Raw genomic sequence first — 6,000 nt, forward strand, 5'->3', positions numbered from 1 at the left:
TTCCCTGCAGGGGGGGGGCGCTGTATGGCGTTCCCTGCAGGGGGGGGCGGCGCTGTATGGCGTTCCCTGCAGGGGGGGGCGGCGCTGTATGGCGTTCCCTGCAGGGTGGCGGCGCTGTATGGCGTTCCCTGCAGGGGGGGGGGGCGCTGTATGGCGTTCCCTGCAGGGGGGGGCGCTGTATGGCGTTCCCTGCAGGGGGGGGGGCGCTGTATGGCGTTCCCTGCAGGGGGGGGGGGCGCTGTATGGCGTTCCCTGCAGGAGGGGGGGGGGCGCTGTATGGCGTTCCCTGCAGGGGGGGGGGCGCTGTATGGCGTTCCCTGCAGGGGGGGGCGCTGTATGGCGTTCCCTGCAAGGGGGGCCGCTGTATGGCGTTCCCTGCAAGGGGGGGGCTGTATGGCGTTCCCTACAGGGGGGGCTGTATGGCGTTCCCTACAGGGGGGGCTGTATGGCGTTCCCTACAGGGGGGGCTGTATGGCGTTCCCTACAGGGGGGGCTGTATGTCGTTAGCGGCATACAGTCCCCCTGTAGATAACGCCATACAGTCCCCCCTGTAGATAACGCCACACAGTCCCCCCCTGTAGATAACGCCACACAGTCCCCACCTGTAGATAACGCCACACAGTCCCCCCCTGTAGATAACGCCATACAGTCCCCCTCTGTAGATAACGCCATACAGTCCCCCTCTGTAGATAACGCCATACAGTCCCCCTGTAGATAACGCCATACAGTCCCCCTCTGTAGATAACGCCACACAGTCCCCCTCTGTAGATAACGCCACGCAGTCCCCCTCTGTAGATAACGCCACGCAGTCCCCCTCTGTAGATAACGCCACGCAGTCCCCCTCTGTAGATAACGCCACGCAGTCCCCCTCTGTAGATAACGCCACGCAGTCCCCCTCTGTAGATAACGCCACGCAGTCCCCCTCTGTAGATAACGCCACGCAGTCCCCCTCTGTAGATAACGCCACGCAGTCCCCCTCTGTAGATAACGCCACGCAGTCCCCCTCTGTAGATAACGCCACGCAGTCCCCCTCTGTAGATAACGCCACACAGTCCCCCCCTGTAGATAACGCCATACAGTCCCCCTCTGTAGATAACGCCATACAGTCCCCCTCTGTAGATAACGCCATACAGTCCCCCTGTAGATAACGCCATACAGTCCCCCTCTGTAGATAACGCCACACAGTCCCCCTCTGTAGATAACGCCACGCAGTCCCCCTCTGTAGATAACGCCACGCAGTCCCCCTCTGTAGATAACGCCACGCAGTCCCCCTCTGTAGATAACGCCACGCAGTCCCCCTCTGTAGATAACGCCACGCAGTCCCCCTCTGTAGATAACGCCACGCAGTCCCCCTCTGTAGATAACGCCACGCAGTCCCCCTCTGTAGATAACGCCACGCAGTCCCCCTCTGTAGATAACGCCACGCAGTCCCCCTCTGTAGATAACGCCACGCAGTCCCCCTCTGTAGATAACGCCACGCAGTCCCCCTCTGTAGATAACGCCACGCAGTCCCCCTCTGTAGATAACGCCACGCAGTCCCCCTCTGTAGATAACGCCACGCAGTCCCCCTCTGTAGATAACGCCACACAGTCCCCCTCTGTAAAGAACGCCACACAGTCCCCCCCTGTAGATAACGCCATACAGTCCCCCTCTGTAAAGAACGCCACACAGTCCCCCCCTGTAGATAACGCCATACAGTCCTCCCCCTCTGTAGATAACGCCACACAGTCCCCCTCTGTAGAGAACGCCATACAGTCCCCCCTGTAGATAACACCATACAGTCTACAGGGGGGACTGTATGGCGTTATCTACAGGGGGGCTGTAAAAAAGGCACTATCTACAAGGGGGGGGGGGGTTGTGTGACACCCAGGGGAGGGGGGGGCCCCAGTCAAAAGTTTGCTATGGGGCCCAGTCTTTCCTAGTTACGCCCCTGATAGATAGATAGATAGATAGATAGATAGATAGATAGATAGATAGATAGATAGATAGATAGATAGATAGATAGATAGATAGATAGATAGATAGATAGATAGATAGATAGATAGATAGATAGATATTGGAGGGAAAAAAGTGTGTTTTATTACATACTGACTGTTCTTCCTCCCTGACAGCCTGCCAGGAGAGGAAGAAGTTACAGGGTGGGGGTGGGGGGGGGGGGGGTTCCATGCGGGGGGTCTGCCGTGAGGATAGGGAAGAAACGCCTACAGGGAAAGTATTGTGACCGTTTGTCACAATGATCACATGCCCAGAGACCATGCTTATTGGTCTCTGATCAAAGCTCCATGATGTCAGTTGTTTAGAGACGGCTTTGTCACAGAGTTAAATGCCGCTACATTGCGGAAAACAGTCCCTGCAGAGTTAATTGCGGACCGCCTGGACGTTTATAGCTATTTAGCCTTTTTTTCCATTATTCCCACTAGGGCACAGAACTGTGCAATCTCTTGATGGCTTCTATAATACTCTGGAATGCTTCTGTATTGCAGTGTGTTATGCCTGTCAATGTAAGGGTATGTTCACACGTGGCATAAACACTGCGTAATTTCTAACCAGATTTTCTGCATGAAAATTCCGCAGCGTATTGCAGTAGCAGCAAATTGGATGAGATTTAAACATATACTAGTCCTTCTCAATGAATTAGAATATCATCAAAAAGTTCATTTATTTCAGTAATTCAATGCAAAAAGTGAAATACATATTATATAGATTCATTACACACAGACTGATCTATTTCCAGCATTCTTTTTCTTTTAAGGGTATGTTCAAACGGCAGCGTCCGTAACGGCTGAAATTACGGGGCTGTTTTCAGGAGAAAACAGGTCCGTAATTTCAGCCGTAATGGCATGTTGAGGCGCTTTTTGCTGCGTCCATTACGGACGTTAAATGGAGCTGGTTTTCCATGGAGTCCATGGAAAACGGCTCCATTTACGTCTGAAGAAGTGACAGGCACTTCTTTGACGCGGGCGTCTTTTTTACGCCCCGCCTTTTGACAGCGGGGCGTAAAAAAAATGCCCGTGTGCACAGAACATCGTAAGACCCATTCTAATGAATGGGCAGATGTTTGCCAACGCTATCGAGGCGCATTTTCGGACGTAAATCGAGGCGTAAAACGCCCGAATTACGTCCGTAAATAAGCCGTGTGAACATACCCTAATGTTGATGTTTATGGCTAACAGTTATTGAAAACCCAAAATTTAGTCTCTCAGAAAATTAGAATATTATATAAGCCCAATTTCAAAAATGATTTTTAACACGGAAAAGTTGGCCTACTGAAAAGTACCGTATTTTTCGGACTATAAGACGCACCCAGGTTTTAGACAACAGAAAATAGGGGACAAAAAAAATCATATTTTACTTTTTACAAAGAAAAAACTATTGGTTAAAAAAAATAATTTGTTTAGTTTCAACACATTCTGAGAGCCATAACTTATATTTTTCCATCGTTTGAGCGGTGAGACGGCTTAGTTTTTGCGGGACGAGCTGTAGTTTTTATTAGCACCATTTTTTTTGGTACATACGATTTTTTTATCATTTTTATTTCATTCTTTTTAGCACTATGGTGACCGAAAGACAACGATTCAGAGGTTTTAAATTATTTTTTTTACGGACACAGTGATACCAATTTTTTTATAATTTTTTTATTTTTACATTGTGCTTGGGGAAAAATGGGAAAAGTTTTTTTTTTTAAACTTTAATTTTTTTTAAAGCCCTTGGTTGGCTTAGTTTATGCCAGTTTATTGTGCCATAATTTTGGCGTATGATGTTGCATTTCAATCCACGCCCAGTTCTGCCAGACTACACCCCTTTCTGAATAAGTCACGCTCAAATGTGGCGCATGGCATGTATGCTAGAATTCTGGCTCAATTTGAGCCGGATTTCTTGCGCATTTTGAATAGTAAATCTACCCCAATAGTTTTTTAACGAAAGGTATAATAATTATTATTATTTTTTTTATGTTTGGCTTTCATTTTATAAAAACAGGTTGTTGTTTTTTAAATAATTGTGTTAATTCTGTATTTTTCATGCACGTTATATTTTATTTATAACTAATAATTAACCCCTTAAGGACGTGGACTAGTTGTCACATTTAGGACGCAGCCCCATTTTGCAAATCTGATGTGTCAATTAATGTGGTAATAACTTTGGAATGCTTTTACCTATCCAAGAGATTCTGAGATTGTTTTCTCATGACACATTGGACATTTATGTTACTGGTAAAATTTGGTCGATATTTAATTGTGAAAGACACCAAAATTTTGCGCAAAAATTGCAAAAATTTGCATTTTACAAAATTTAGATGTATCTGCTAGTAAGACAGGCAGTTATACCACACAAAATAGTTGCTATTTTCCACACTTCTGTCTACTTTATGTTGTCATAGTTTTTTGAACATCCTTTTATTTTTCTAGGACGTTACAAGGCTTGGTGCTTTAGCAGAAATTTCTCACATTTTCAAGAAAATTTCAAAAGGCTATTTTTACAGGGACCAGTTCAGTTGTGAAGTGGTTTTGAGGGGTCCATACAATACAAACCCCCATAAATCACCCAATTTTAAAAAATCGCACCACTCTAAGTATTGAAAACACCATTTACAAAGTTTATTAACTCTTCAGGCATTTCACAAGAATTAAAGCAAAGTAGGGGTTTGCAGAAATTCATTTTAGTCCTTTTTTTTCCTGTAATACAAAGTTTTTACCAGAGATACAAAACTCAATGTTTATTGACCAGATACTGCAGTTTTTTAGAAATATCCCACATGTGGCCCTAGTGGGGTAATTTACTGAAGCACAGGCCTCAGAAGCAAAGGAGCACCTAGAGGATTTTGGGGCCTTCTTCTTAGAATATATTTTAGGCACCATGTCCGGTTTGAAGAGGTCTTGTGAGGCCAAAACAGTGGAAACACCCCCAAAAATACACAATTTGGCAAACTACACCCCTGAAGGAATTTATTAAGGGGTATAGTGGGCATTTTGACCTCAGTTTTTTTGCTGAATTTAGTGGATTTAGGCCGTGAAAATGAAAATTACGTTTTTTTCTAATAAAATGTAGTTTAGCTCAGATTTTTCCGTTTTCATAATATATAAAGGAGAAAAAGCACCCCAACATTTGTAAAGCAACCTCTTCTGAGCACAGCAATACCCCATATGTGGTAATAAACTGCTGTTTGGACCCACGGCTGGGCTTAGAAGGGAAGGAGCATCATTTGGCTTTTGGAGCTCAAATTTTGCTGGAATGATTTGCGGCGCCATGTCACGTTTGCAAAGCTCCTGCGGGACTAAATCAGTAAAAACTAACCAAAAGTGACCACATTTAGAAAACTACACCCCTCAAGGAATTTATCGAGCGGTATAGTGAGCATTTTGACCCCACAGGTTTTTTTGATGAATTTAGTGGAATTAGGCCATGAAATTGTAAAGCTAAATTTTTTCAGATAAAACTTGGACATTTTCAATTTTTACAAGGAATAAAGGAGAAAAAGCACCCCAACATTTGAAAAGCTATCTCTCCCGATTTACGGCAATAACCCATATGTGGTCATAAACTGCAGTTTGGACACACGGCAGGGCTCAGAAGGGAAGGAGCACCATTTGGAGCTCAAATTTAGCTGGAATGGTTTTCGGGTTCCATGTCACATTTGTAATGCACCTGTGGGCCAAAAACCGTAGGAACCCCCAAAAAGTGTCCCCATTTGGGGAAACTACACCCCTTAAGGAATCTAGGAGTATAGTGAGCATTTAGACCCCACTGGTCTTTTGCAGAATTTATTGGAATTAGGCCGTAAAAATGAATATCCAAATTTTTTCCACTTTTTTCATTTTCACAAGGGATAAAAGAGAAAGAGCACCCCAACATTTGTAAAGCAATTTCTCCTGAGTACGGCAAAACTCCACATGAGGTCATAAACTGCTGTTTGGACACACGGCAGGGCTCAGAAGAGCAGGTGTCCTATTTGGCATGCAGATTTTGATGGATTGGTTTTTGAGCACCATGTCGCATTTGCAA

This window comes from Rhinoderma darwinii, chromosome 3 (genome assembly GCF_050947455.1).
Source record: "Rhinoderma darwinii isolate aRhiDar2 chromosome 3, aRhiDar2.hap1, whole genome shotgun sequence".
Classification (NCBI taxonomy): Eukaryota; Metazoa; Chordata; class Amphibia; order Anura; family Rhinodermatidae; genus Rhinoderma; species Rhinoderma darwinii.